The 15125-nt window shown below is 45.2% G+C and overlaps 1 protein-coding gene across 3 annotated transcripts in view; it reads right to left on the reverse strand.

Annotated features, from left to right (window-relative positions):
• Positions 1 to 8648, reverse strand: part of crfb12 (cytokine receptor family member B12) — a 33031-nt gene extending 24383 nt beyond the window's left edge. The window contains exon 1 of one of the 3 annotated variants that reach the window (XM_042311345.1): positions 8345 to 8648. The gene's annotated coding sequence lies outside the window, so the exon portion shown is untranslated. The remainder of the gene's footprint in view (positions 1 to 8344) is intronic. The other 2 variants (XM_042311346.1, XM_042311344.1) reach the window with 2 other exon arrangements.
• Between the last annotated feature and the right edge of the window lie 6477 nt (positions 8649 to 15125).

A 15125-nucleotide genomic window follows, 5' to 3' on the forward strand; every position in this document is an offset into this window, starting at 1 on the left:
TGTGTTGGTATGCCCTCTGTCACCACATAAAGCCTCTCTGATTGGCCGTGTTGGTTTGCCCTCTGTCACCACATAAAGCCTCTCTGATTGGCCGTGTTGGTTTGCCCTCTGTCACCACATAAAGCCTCTCTGATTGGCCGTGTTGGTATGCCCTCTGTCACCACATAAAGCCTCTCTGATTGGCCGTGTTGGTATGCCCTCTGTCACCACATAAAGCCTCTCTGATTGGCCGTGTTGGTATGCCCTCTGTCACCACATAAAGCCTCTCTGATTGGCCGTGTTGGTATGCCCTCTGTCACCACATAAAGCCTCTCTGATTGGCCGTGTTGGTATGCCCTCTGTCACCACATAAAGCCTCTCTGATTGGCCGTGTTGGTATGCCCTCTGTCACCACATAAAGCCTCTCTGATTGGCCGTGTTGGTATGCCCTCTGTCACCACATAAAGCCTCTCTGATTGGCCGTGTTGGTTTGCCCTCTGTCACCACATTCTTCAAGAATGTGCTAGGACACAATGTGAAGCCCTAGTGAGTAACATGTTAGCACCATGTGCTAGGACACAATGTGAAGCCCTAGTGAGTAACATGTTAGCACCATGTGCTAGGACACAATGTGAAGCCCTAGTGAGTAACATGTTAGCACCATGTGCTAGGACACAATGTGAAGCCCTAGTGAGTAACATGTTAGCACCATGTGCTAGGACACAATGTGAAGCCCTAGTGAGTAACATGTTAGCACCATGTGCTAGGACACAATGTGAAGCCCTAGTGAGTAACATGTTAGCACCATGTGCTAGGACACAATGTGAAGCCATAGTGAGTAACGTGTTAGCATCATGTGCTAGGACACAATGTGAAGCCCTAGTGAGTAACATGTTAGCACCATGTGCTAGGACACAATGTGAAGCCCTAGTGAGTAACATGTTAGCACCATGTGCTAGGACACAATGTGAAGCCCTAGTGAGTAACGTGTTAGCACCATCGGCAACTACTTTGGTAACACAGGACCTAGACCAGGTTGAATTTGTGTCCCTGTCCATTGATGTGTCCAATCATGGACATGTAATGCTGCTGCCAATAGTAGTCAGATATTGTCAGATATATGATGGCAGCACATCTGTGGAAACAAAACTGCTTGATTGTGTTGAATTGAAAGGAGAAACAGCAGAGGAGATTGCAGCTGAGGTCCTGGTGGTCATCCAAAAATGTAACCTGCAAAATAAAGTCGTAGCATTCTCTGCCGACAACACAAATACCAACTTTGGACTGAATAGGCTGGGGAGGGTCAATGTCCATACCAACCTTGGAGGACTGAATAGGCTGGGGGGTCAATGTCCATACCAACTTTGGAGGACTGAATAGGCTGGGGAGGGTCAATGTCCATACCAAAGTTAAAAATGCTCTGTAGCGGGAGGTGATTGGCTTAGGTTGTCCTGCCCACACCATTCATAACACGGCCAGAACAGCTTTGGATGTGATTCCCCTTGATGTGGAGTACCTGCTTACAAAGATATTTTCATATTTTCACCATCAGACTAGAAAGACTGAAGAGCTTTCGGGATTTTGTTGGCCAGGAGTACTGTCGTGGCTGAATCAGAATTAGTGAGGTAACATAGATAAATAAGATGTTTCATCTTATTCTTGTCATTAGAATGTCTTCTTTTGGACTATACTGTTGGCAGTTGCAGTTATTCCTTCTCAGCTCGGGCTTAGTCACTTGGGGCCCAGAGAGGGGAGAGGTCAGGCTTGTCTTCATATGTCAATGTATCTGTTAAACCATGTGATGATATGAAGAATATCAGAAGGGGAGGAGGACAAAATGGAGGCTTGTCTTCTTATGGGAATGTGTCTGTTAAACCATGTGATGATATGAAGAATATCAGAAGGGGAGGAGGACAGAATGGAGGCTCCTCTTCTTCTGGGAATGTGTCTGTAACTATTGTATGTCCCCTCTGAGGTTGCCCTTATCTTGACCTAGTACACTGCTCAAAAAAATAAAGGGAACACTAAAATAACACATCCTAGATCTGAATGAATTAAATATTCTTATTAAATACTTTTTTCTTTACATAGTTGAATGTGCTGACAACAAAATCACACAAAAATTATCAATGGAAATCAAATGTATCAACCCATGGAGGTCTGGATTTGGAGTCACACTCAAAATGAAAGTGGAAAACCACACATTTTTGTCAGTTATCACCAACTCAGAGAGAGAGAGAGAGAGAGAGAGAGAGAGAGAGAGAGAGAGAGAGAGAGAGAGAGAGAGAGAGAGAGAAAGAGAGAGAGAGAGAGAGAGAGAAAGAGAGAGAGAGAGAGAGAGAGAGAGAGAGAGAGAGAGAGAAGAGAGAGAGAGAGAGAGAGAGAGAGAGAGAGAGAGGAAGAGAGAGACAGAGAGAGAGAGAGAGAGAGAGAGAGAGAGAGAGAGGAAGAGAGAGAGAGAGAGAGAGAGAGAGAGAGAGAGAGGACAGGAAGAGAGACAGAGAGAGAGAGAGAGAGAGACAGAGAGAGAGAGAGAGAGAGAGAAAGAGAGAGACAGAGAGAGAGAAAGAGAGACAGAGAGAGAGAGAGAGACAGAGAGAGAGGAAGAGGAAAAGAGAGATAGATGGAGAGAGGACGAGAGATAGAGATGTATTTCTCAGTTTCTTTGTTTTTAGAATTTCATTTTTAAAAAACCTTTATTTAACTAGGCAAGTCAGTTAAGAACAAATTCTTATTTTCAATGACAGCCTAAGAACAGTGGGTTAACTACCTGTTCAGGGGCAGAAGGACAGATTTGTACCTTGTCAGCTCGGGGATATGAACTTGGAACCTTTCCGTTACTAGTCCAACGCTCTACCCACTAGGCTACCCTGCCGCCCCGAATGAGATAAACACAAGAATCTAAAAAGAATAGATGAAAAAGTAACTTTTCACCTCAAATTAAGAGGTGACAAAGTTTAGATTAAGTTTTGACTCTCGCTAGTGTTGGTGTTTCATACTGGAGAGGGAATGCAAAACAACGACGTTGGACAGAGTGGAATCAGGTGTATCAAAAGGCAATTTATTGAGTCAAAGATATTTTGTCCTGCCGTTATCGTGCACGGACCTAAGGAATGTGACTCTGTGAGGAGTCAGAATAATTAGGCTGCTCAGCCAGAGTTTACAGCAGAATGTATACACAGAATAATGTAGGTGGAGTCTCTCGTGTTGATCTTCTGACTGGTCCTGAAGAGTTGGAGGCGGGCCTTGCTCTAGCCAGAGCGGGCCCCATTGGTGCACAGCAAAGTCCTTTGCTCTTGGCACCCGACCAGTAGGGGGGGGTAGAGTGTGAGTGTACAGTGCTTCATGAGATGTGTGTGTGTCTAGGAACGAAAGATAGGGGAAACTAGCAGTGTCTGCTTTAGGCGCAGGTGTTTCCTGTTTATGCAGGAGTGCATGAAAGGGTCAATGTCAGTGAGATAGCTTGGCACTTCTAAGCTCGTTATTGTTGCAGGCTGCTCTTTGTAGTTTTACAGGGAGTATATTTGCGTGATGGCAGCTGTGTGTCCTTCGGATACTCATGTTATTGCACACAGGCTCTAGACTTGACTGAGGACACTGGGCCCAGAGTTGTCTGAGGGCATCCGGTTTAACCAGAGCTTTGGTCTGCTAGTAACGCTTTATATTAGATTATTTATATAACACTAGCTAGCTACACAAGGAAAACCTAGCCAGTGGGCTAACAAGCTAGCCAGAAAAATTGAGCTAGAACAAACCTACTAGCAAGGGGAGTTAATAAAACGACATCAAACGACCAAACTGAGTGAGTAAACCAGAAAGGAGCAGAGACTCTAATGTTGAACATATCTTCAGATTTTTGTGTGAAGATTTTTCACTCTTTTTGCTGTTTTTTTGTGCTAAATTAGAGCTAGCTAGCATTAGCAGCAGACAAACATAAACAGTTGCTATGATAACGGTGCAGCAGCACCATGTCCCCACTCCCCCTTGGTGCTGACTCCATTCTCTACCCTCCAGAGGCCCAAAATAACACAAAGAGGAAAGCTATTAAACAGAAACTACTAAAAGGGAGGCCAGAAACCCTTTTTGCAGACCTCTACAAAACGGTGATGTGAGTCATCTCATCTTCCTCACTGACCAGCCAAATGCATGGTGCTCAGCTGTCTGCTCTCACTACCCATCCATAAAGAAAGAGGGGATCTGTAATGGGTGGAAGCTGAAAGTCAAAGAGACAGATTACAGCACCATGATCAACCTCTACAAGACTGGGACTGTCATGGTGTAAGGTGACAGACTGGGACTGTCATGGTGTAAGGTAACAGACTGGGACTGTCATGGTGTAAGGTAACAGACTGGGACTGTCATGGTGTAAGGTAACAGACTGGGACTGTCATGGTGTAAGGTAACAGACTGGGACTGTCATGGTGTAAGGTAACAGACTGTTTATAACAGACTGGGACTGTCATGGTGCAAGGTAACATTAGGCTGTTTGAAACAGACTTTCAGACCATTAAGGAGAGAGCAGAGATAGAAGGACACCACCAGTGACATTTCCTCGACAAGACAAACTCCACCAGCACCACCCTCACCCCTACTCTCCCCACCCAAAAAGGCACATCCAGCACCTCTCTTCCCACCATAGTGGAGGACACGCCCCAGGAGGAGAGCAACCCCCTCAGTGCAAAGCAGGCTCAGGCCCTCCTCACCACCATGGCTGCCATGAGGGATGAGTTCACCAGACTGGAGGGGGAGGTGCATCTGCTGAGGTAAAGCGTGAGCAAACTGCAACTAGACAACCACACCTTAGAGGAGCTCCTAACCAAGGTTTAAACAGCAACCAGACATCCTTAGAGGAGCTCCTAACCAAGGTTTAAACAGCAACCAGACATTCACACCTCAGAGGAGCTCCTAACCAAGGTGTAAACAGCAACCAGAGATCCTTAGAGGAGCTCCTAACCAAGGTGTAAACATCAACCAGACATCCTTAGAGGGGCTGCTAACCAAGGTGTAAACAGCAACGAGACATCCTTAGAGGAGCTCCTAACCAAGGTGAGGACAGAGCAGGACAGCAGCTTTCCAACACAACATCCACCAGCCCCCCCTCTACCCCCTCCAGTCCATAACTATTAGAAAGTGTTATTGGAGGGAAAACAAATTACGTTTTTAAATCAATGTACACTAAAAACAAATGTGTGGTTAACATTTAACATTGGTGTCAAACCAACAGACTTCTTCTCTCAGGGACGGGGAGTGAAACAGGGCTGTCCAATAAGTCAAACACTATTTAACATCTACATTAATGAATTGGCTTACACATCAGAGGAATCGGCAGCACCTGGTCTCACCCTACACAACACTGAAATCAAGTGTCTACAGTATGCAGATGACCTGGTGCTGCTGTCTCCCACTAAGGAGGGTCTACTGTCTCCCACGAAGGAGGGTCTGCTGTCTCCCACTAAGGAGGGTATACTGTCTCCCACTAAGGAGGGTCTGCTGTAGACAGATGACCTGGTGCTGCTGTATCCCACTAAGGAGGGTCTGCTGTCTCCCACTAAGGAGGGTCTGCTGTAGACAAATGACCTGGTGCTACTGTCTCCCACTAAGGAGGGTCTGCTGTAGACAGATGACCTGGTGGTGCTGTCAAACATGGCTGCCCAGAGAGGACAGTCTGGCTATAGAGACCGGTCGTCACAGACAAACCTGGCTGCCCAGAGAGGACAGTCTGGCTATAGAGACCGGTCGTCACAGACAAACCTGGCTGCCCAGAAAGGACAGTCTGGCTATAGAGACCGGTCGTCACAGACAAACCTGGCTGCCCAGAGAGGACAGACTGGCTATAGAGACCGGTCGTCACAGACAAACCTGGCTGCCCAGAGAGGACAGTCTGGCTATTGAGACCGGTCGTCACAGACAAACCTGGCTGCCCAGAGAGGACATTCTGGCTATAGAGACCGGTCGTCACAGACAAACCTGGCTGCCGAGAGAGGACAGTCTGGCTATTGAGACCGGTCGTCACAGACAAACCTGGCTACCCAGAGAGGACAGTCTGGATATAGAGACCGGTCGTCACAGACAAACCTGGCTGCCCAGAGAGGACAGGCTGGCTATAGAGACCGGTCATCACAGACAAACCTGGCTGCCCAGAGAGGACAGTCTGGCTATAGAGACCGGTCGTCACAGACAAACCTGGCTGCACAGAGAGGATAGGCTGTGCTTACTGTGCTCCAGGGGAGAGGTAGAGACAGAGCTGCATTTCCTATTACACTGTGACAAATACTCAGACATAAGAGAATCATTCAATACAACGAATTTCAAACTATAAAAGATGAACAAAAATATGATATTTATTGGGAGAAAAGCCAAATATGTGTCCTCCTGCCGTAACCTGAGGGACAGCCAGTGAAAAGTACAAAGTAATGTCAATAATATTTCCCATTTAGTTTTGTTTTGTCTTTCATACCATGTCATGTGTCTTCTCAGTCAGGATGAGACTGGTCTACTACCAGGTCATGTGTCTTCTCAGTCATGTTGAGACTGGTCTACTACCATGTCATGTGTCTTCTCAGTCAGGTTGAGACTGGTCTACTACCAGGTCATGTGTCTTCTCAGTCAGGATGAGACTGGTCTACTACCAGGTCATGTGTCTTCTCAGTCAGGTTGAGACTGGTCTACTACCAGGTCACGTGTCTTCTCAGTCAGGATGAGACTGGTCTACTACCAGGTCATGGGTCTTCTCAGTCAGGATGAGACTGGTCTACTACCATGTCATGTGTCTGCTCAGTCAGGTTGAGACTGGTCTACTACCAGGTCATGTGTCTTCTCAGTCAGGTTGAGACTGGTCTACTACCAGGTCATGTGTCTTCTCAGTCAGGTTGAGACTGGTCTACTACCAGGTCATGTGTCTTCTCAGTCAGGGTGAGACTGGTCTACTACCAGGTCATGTGTCTTCTCAGTCAGGTTGAGACTGGTCTACTACCAGGTCATGTGTCTTCTCAGTCATGTTGAGACTGGTCTACTACCAGGTCATGTGTCTTCTCAGTCAGGTTGAGACTGGTCTACTACCAGGTCACGTGTCTTCTCAGTCAGGATGAGACTGGTCTACTACCATGTCATGTGTCTTCTCAGTCAGGTTGAGACTGGTCTACTACCAGGTCATGTTTCTTCTCAGTCAGGTTGAGACTGGTCTACTACCAGGTCATGTGTCTTCTCAGTCAGGATGAGACTTGTCTACTACCAGGTCATGTGTCTTCTCAGTCAGGGTGAGACTGGTCTACTACCAGGTCATGTGTCTTCTCAGTCCGGTTAAGACTGGTCTACTGCCAGGTCATGTGTCTTCTCAGTCAGGTCGAGACTTGTCTACTACCAGGTCATGTGTCTTCACAGTCATAATAAACCCCAGGAAGAGTAGCTGCTGCCTTGGCAGGAACTAATGGGGATCCATAATAAACCCCAGGAATAGTAGCTGCTGCCTTGGCAGGAACTAATGGGGATCCATAATAAACCCCAGGCAGAGTAGCTGCTGCCTTGGCAGGAACTAATGGGGATCCATAATAAACCCCAGGAAGAGTAGCTGCTGCCTTGGCAGGAACTAATGGGGATCCATAATAAACCCCAGGAAGAGTAGCTGCTGCCTTGGCAGGAACTAATGGGGATCCATAATAAACCCCAGGAAGAGTAGCTGCTGCCTTGGCAGGAACTAATGGGGATCCATAATAAACCCCAGGAAGAGTAGCTGCTGCCTTGGCAGGAACTAATGGGGATCCAAAACAAATACCAATACAAATACAGTGTGACATCACAGCAGCAAGATTTGTGACCTGTTGCCACAAGAAAAGGTCAACCAGTGAAGAACAAACATCATTGTAAATACAACCCATATTTATGTTTATTTATTTTCCCTTTTGTACGTCATTACATCACTGTATATATTGTTATGTATATAATTTTACTATTTGCACATCGTTACAACACTGTATATAAACATAATATGACATTTGTAATTTCTTTATTCTTTTGGAACTTATGTGAGTGTAATGTTCACTGTAAAACTTTTTAAAAACTTTAAAACTTTTGTTTAGAATCTACTTCACTTGTTTTGGCAACATAAACATGTTTCCCATGCCAATAAAGCCCTTTGAATTGAAATTTTATTGAGCGAGAGAGGAAGAGAGATAAAGACAGAGACAGAGGTCGAGAGAAAGAGAGAGAGAGAGAGAGAGAGACAGAGAGAGAGAGAGAGAGAGAGAGAGAGAGAGATTTCACTTCAAGTGAAATAGTTTGCAAACGTTAGCTAGCACAGTCCATGTGGTTTGTTACTCTGTCAAACTGAAGCCTTGTTGATCTCTTGTGAGGTGTGGTTGTACCTCACCTGTCTTGGAGCAGGGCAGCATCTCATTGGCCATTTCTGACCCTGTTACGGTCATAACAGGGTTGTCATGGTAATGTCATACAGGTCCCCGGAAGTACACAATGTCACTGAAGTTGATTGATTTCTAATTTTCCCAGGTCAGAAGCGTCCCAGTCCAGGTGTGTCTGGATCTCCCAGTCCAGGTGTGTCTGTTTCTCTCGTTGCTAGTGTCTGTATCTCCTAGTCCAGGTCTGTTTCTCTGCGTTATATACTTCCTATCTTCATAACAAACCTGTCGGGCCATGTTCCTTCAGACATCCAGTTCTACCTGTTCACGCACACACTAACACACACTAACACACGCTAACACACAATAACACACAATAACACACACACCACAAGCACTGGTCTGACCTACCGCTCTGCATTCCACAGACAAACCAAAAAAGTATTTAGTCAGCCACCAATTGTGCAAGTTCTCCCACTTAAAAAGATGAGAGGGGCCTGTAATTTTAATCATAGGTACACTTAAACTATGACAGACAAAATGAGAAGAAAACAAATCCAGAAAATCACATTGTAGGATTTTTAATGAATTTACTCGCAAATTATGGTGGGTAGTTACATTACATTCATTAACATTATATAATTGTATATAATTATATAATTATATATAATTATATAATTATAATATTATTGTTATTACAAATAAAATAAAAGGCAGTCAAAAAGTAAAGAATAGAAATACTATAGAGAGAGAGAGAGAGAGAGAGAGAGAGAGAGACTGACTGACTGAGAGAGAGACAGAGAGAGAGAGAGAGACTGACTGACTGAGAGAGAGACAGAGAGAGAGAGAGAGAGAGAGAGAGAGAGAGACAGACTGACAGAGAGAGAGAGAGAGAGAGAGAGACACACAGACTGACAAAGAGAGACACAGACTGACAAAGAGAGACACAGACTGACAGAGAGAGAGACTGACAGAGAGAGAGACAGACTGACAGAGAGAGAGAGAGAGAGAGACACAGACTGACAGAGAGAGAGAGAGAGAGAGAGAGAGAGAGAGAGAGAGAGAGAGAGAGAGAGACTGACAAAGAGAGAGAGAGAACAGTAACCTTGGGAAAATCATCTCTATTATCATTAACAGCAGACTCGTACACTTCCTCAATGAAAACAATGTACTGAGCAAATGTCAAATTGGCTTTTTACCAAATTACCGTACAACAGACCATGTATTCACCCTGCACACCCTAATTGACAACCAAACAAACCAAAACAAAGGCAAAGACTTCTCATGCTTTATTGATTTCAAAAAAGCCTTCAACTCAATTTGGCATGAGGGTCTGCTATACAAACTGATGGAAAGTGGTGTTGGGGGTAAAACATACGACATTATAAAATCCATGTACACAAACAACAAGTGTGCGGTTAAAATTGGCAAAAAACACACACATTTCTTCACACAGGGTCGTGGGGTTAGACAGGGATGCAGCTTAAGCCCCACCCTCTTCAACATATATATCAACGAATTGGCGCGGGCACTAGAAAAGTCTGCAGCACCCGGCCTCACCCTACTAGAATCCGAAGTCAAATGTCTGCTGTTTGCTGATGATCGGGTGCTTCTGTCACCAACCAAGGAGGGCCTACAGCAGCACCTAGATCTTATGCACAGATTCTGTCAGACCTGGGCCCTGACAGTAAATCTCAGTAAGACCAAAATAATGGTGTTCCAAAAAAGGTCCAGTCACCAGGACCACAAATACAAATTCCATCTAGACACTGTTGCCCTAGAGCACACAAAAAACTATACATACCTTGGCCTAAACATCAGCGCCACAGGTAACTTCCACAAAGCTGTGAACGATCTGAGAGACAAGGCAAGAAGGGCATTCTATGCCATCAAAAGGAACATAAATTTCAACATACCAATTAGGATTTGGCTAAAAATACTTGAATCAGTCATAGAGCCCATTGCCCTTTATGGTTGTGAGGTCTGGGGTCCGCTCACCAACCAAGACTTCACAAAATGGGAAAAACACCAAATTGAGACTCTGCACGCAGAATTCTGCAAAAATATCCTCCGTGTACAACGTAGAACACCAAATAATGCATGCAGAGCAGAATTAGGCCGATACCCACTAATGATCAAAATCCAGAAAAGAGCCGTTATTAAATTCTATAACCACCTAAAAGGAAGCGATTCCTAAACCTTCCACAACAAAGCCATCACCTACAGAGAGATGAACCTGGAGAAGAGTCCCCTAAGCAAGCTGGTCCTGGGGCTCTGTTCACAAACACAAACACACCCTACAGAGCCCCAGGACAGCAGCACAATTAGACCCAACCAAATCATGAGAAAACAAAAAGATAATTACTTGACACATTGGAAAGAATTAACAAAAAACAGAGCAAACTAGAATGCTATTTGGCCCTACACAGAGAGTACACAGCGGCAGAATACCTGACCACTGTGACTGACCCAAAATTAAGGAAAGCTTTGACTATGTACAGACTCAGTGAGCATAGCCTTGCTATTGAAAAAGGCCGCCGTAGGTAGACATGGCTCTCAAGAGAAGAAGGCTATGTGCTCACTGCCCACAAAATGAGGTGGAAACTGAGCTGCACTTCCTAACCTCCTGCCCAATGTATGACCATATTAGAGAGACATATTTCCCTCAGATTACACAGATCCACAAAGAATTCGAAAACAAATCCAATTTTGAAAAACTCTCATATCTACTGGGTGAAATTCCACAGTGTGCCATCACAGCAGCAAGATTTGTGACCTGTTGCCACGAGAAAAGGGCAACCAGTGAAGAACACACACCATTGTAAATACAACCCATATCTATGCTTATTTATTTTATCTTGTGTCCTTTACCATTTGTACATTGTTAAAACACTATATATATATATATATAATATGACATTTGTAATGTCTTTATTGTTTTGAAACTTCTGTATGTGTGATGTTTACTGTTAATTTTTATTGTTTATTTCACTTTATATATTCACTTTATATATTATCTACCTCACTTGCTTTGGCAATGTTAACACATGTTTCCCATGCCAACAAAGCCCTTGAATTGAATTGAATTGAGAGAGAGAGAGACTGACTGACAGAGAGACAGACAATTAAACAAATAAGATGAGGGACAGTGTCTGACAGACCAATCAACCTGCACATGTCCTCTACTGTATACATATTGTTATTGTTGAATGTATGGTTATTTTGACACTTGGTTTTTGTTGTTACTGTTGTCCCGTTGACAATTTGATTCTCATTTGTATTTATTTTTATATTGTAAATATCCAAAATAAGCTTTGGCAATATGTACATTGTTACGTCATGCCAATAAAGTGAATTGAATTGAATTTGACAGACAACGAGACAGACAAACAGACTGAAAGAGACAGAGAGAGGGAGAGACAGATGGAGGAGAGGGAGAGGGGGATGGAGGAGAGGGTAAGACTGCTGGAGGAGAGGGTGAGGGGGATGGAGGAGAGGGTCAGACTGCTGTAGGAGAGGGTGAGGGGATGGAGGAGAGGGTGAGAGGATGGAGGAGAGGGTGAGGGGGATGGAGGAGAGGGGGATGGGGATGGAGGAGAGTGGATGGAGGAGAGGGTGAGGGGGATGGAGGAGAAGGTGAGGGGGGTGGAGGAGAGGGTGAGGGGGATGGCGTGTGACAGAGAACAACCCACTAGAGAGGTGGCCACCCCCACAGAGAAGCCAGCAGAACAGCAGAACAGCACACCTCAGCACCTGACAAAAGTCCACACCAGATCCTGACCACAGCGTTGACATCACAGCAGAACAGACAAATGAAGAACCCCAAGCCCACCATGATAGCCCTCCTTCTGTCTGAGGACCACCTAGCTTCACCCAGCCGCCCTAGACCTTCTGTCTGAGGACCAACTAAGTTCACCCAGCCACATAATAATACACCCAGCGTGCCCTATACATTCTGTCTGAGGACCAACTAGGTTCACCCAGCGCGCCCTAGACCTTCTGTCTGAGAACCAACTAGGTTCACCCAGCGCGCCCTATACATTCTGTCTGAGGACCAACAAGGTTCACCCAGCGCGCCCTATACATTTTGTCTGAGGACCAACAAGGTTCACCCAGCGCGCCCTATACATTCTGTCTGAGGACCAACTAGGTTCACCCAGCCACATAATAATACACCCAGTGCGCCCTAGACCTTCTGTCTGAGGACCAACTAGGTTCACCCAGCCACATAATAATACACACAGGCACAAACCACCTGAGAACACAGCAGGAAAGGGAGTGACTGAAAAAGCTTCTTCTACTTTCCCCAACGCACAAGTGGCTATCTCCACCCTGCTACCACGAAAAGACTTCCACCCTGCTACCACGAAAAGACTTCCACCCTGCTACCACAAAAAGACTTCCACCCTGCTACCACGAAAAGACTTCCACCCTGCTACCACGAAAAGACTTCCACCCTGCTACCACGAAAAGACTTCCACCCTGCTACCATGCAACAGGTAAATGCAAGAATTTCCCGTGAAAACGTTTTCCTGGCCCACCACTCCAACCTGGACTTGAACAGCCTTTATGACCAGGTCAACCTCTACAAGGCAGCAGTGCCCACCTTCGCCCGGACTCAAAAGGACATCGCTCTCAAACGCAGCCCCTACACTTCACACAGGAGAAACAGATAAATAAACACCCCGCCCAGACCAGCGACACTCTCCCAGACCTGCGGGCCCTCCCCCTGGACCTACACATAGAGGACCCACGCCGAGAGGACTCACATCCAGACCACAACACCACCAGCCACATACACATCTTCACCCCAAACAATCAACAATCCCCCAAGTCATCCATGCCCACACCCCATTTATGCCCCCTCAGATCAGACCTATGCCCCTCCTGACCACCCCATGCACCCCTCCCCAGCAAAGAGGGCCTCAACATGGAAGTCACACATACGCCCAGGCCGTAAGCAAGCAAACAGGCCCAACCCACACTCTTAAACAAGCCCAAGCCAATGGAATGTACCAGATGCTCAGCAGGCTCTGCTCAAACTTACTGGTCTGAGGCCATACCACACAACCAACAACATTGGACACTTTATGGAACACAAAGCCTTCACTATCTTATCCTGGAATTTCCAAGGCCTGAGTTCATCTGCCTTTGGCCTAAAGAGCAGGAACCTGGACTTCAAAGAAATACAGACATTGTCATCCTACAAGAAACCTGGTATAGAGGAGACAAACCCACTGGTTTCCCCCTAGGTTACAGAGAGCTGGTAGTCCCATCCACCACACTATCAGGTGTGAAACAGGGAAGGGACTCAGGGGGTATGGTAATATGGTATAGAGCAGACCTAACTCATCTTAACAGAGAAAAATATCCTCCTGTGTGCTACCTAAATCCTCCCACTAGAATCCCCAAACTTTAATGAATACAGCTTCTCCATCCTGGAGGAGGAAATCAATCATTTCCAGGCCCAGGGACATGTACTAGTCTGTAACGACCTAAATGCCAGAACCAGACAAGAACCTGACACCGTCAGCACACAGGCGGACAAACACCTGCCTGGAGGTGACAGCATTCCCTCCCACATATGCCCCCCTAGGCACAACTATGACAACATAATCAACAAAAACGGGTCCCAACTCCTGCAGCTCTTTCGCACGCTGGGTATGTACATAGTCAAAGATAGGCTTCGAGGGAACTCCTATGGTAAGTACACCTATAGCTCATCTCTTGGCAGTAGTACTGTAGACTACTTTCTCACTGACCTCAACCCAGAGTCTCTCAGCATGTTCACAGTCAGCCCACTGACACCCCTATCAGACCACAGCAAAATCACAGTCTACTCGAACAGAGCAATACTCAATCATGAGGCATCAAAGCCAAAGGAACTGAGTAACAATAAGAAATGCTATAGATGGAAGGAATGCAGTTTGGAAACCTACCAAAAAAACAATTAGGCAACAACAAATTCAATCCCTTTTAGACAATTTCCTGGACAAAATTTTCCACTGTAATAGTGAAGGTGTAAACTAGGCAGTAGAAAACCTTAACAGTATATTTGACCTTTCAGCTTCCCTATCAAATCAAAAAATCTCAAATAGAAAACCCAAAGAAAATAAACAACAATGACAAATGGTTTGATGAAGAATGCAAAAACCTAAGAAAGAAATTGATAAACCTGTCCAACCAAAAACATAGAGACCCGGAAAACCTGAGTCTACGCCTTCACTATGGTGAATCACTAAAACAATACAGAAATACACTACGGAAAAAGAAGGAACAGCACGTCAGAAATCAGCTCAATGTAATTGAAGAATCCATAGACTAACCACTTCTGGGAAAATTGGAAAACACTAAACAAACAACAACACGAAGAATTATCTATCTAAAATGGACATGTATGGGTAAACCACTTCTCCAATCTTATTGGCTCTATAACAATGAACAACCAGCAAAAACATATACATGATCAAATACAAATCTTAGAATCAACTATTAAAGATGACCAAAACCCACTGAATTCTCCAATTACATTGAATGAACTACAGGACAAAATAAAAACCCTCCAATCAAAAAAGGTCTGTGGTGTTGATGGTATCCTAAATGAAATGATCAAATATACAGACAACAAATTCCAATTGGCTACACTTATACTCTTTAACCTCATCCTCAGATCTGGCATCGTCCCCAATATTTGGAACCAAGGACTGATCACCCCAATCCACAAAAGTGGAGACAAGTTGGACCCCATTAACTACCGTGGGATATGCGTCAACAACAACCTTGGGAAAATCCTCA

The sequence above is a fragment of the Oncorhynchus tshawytscha genome, linkage group LG33, assembly GCF_018296145.1.
Source record: "Oncorhynchus tshawytscha isolate Ot180627B linkage group LG33, Otsh_v2.0, whole genome shotgun sequence".
Taxonomy (NCBI): domain Eukaryota; kingdom Metazoa; phylum Chordata; class Actinopteri; order Salmoniformes; family Salmonidae; genus Oncorhynchus; species Oncorhynchus tshawytscha.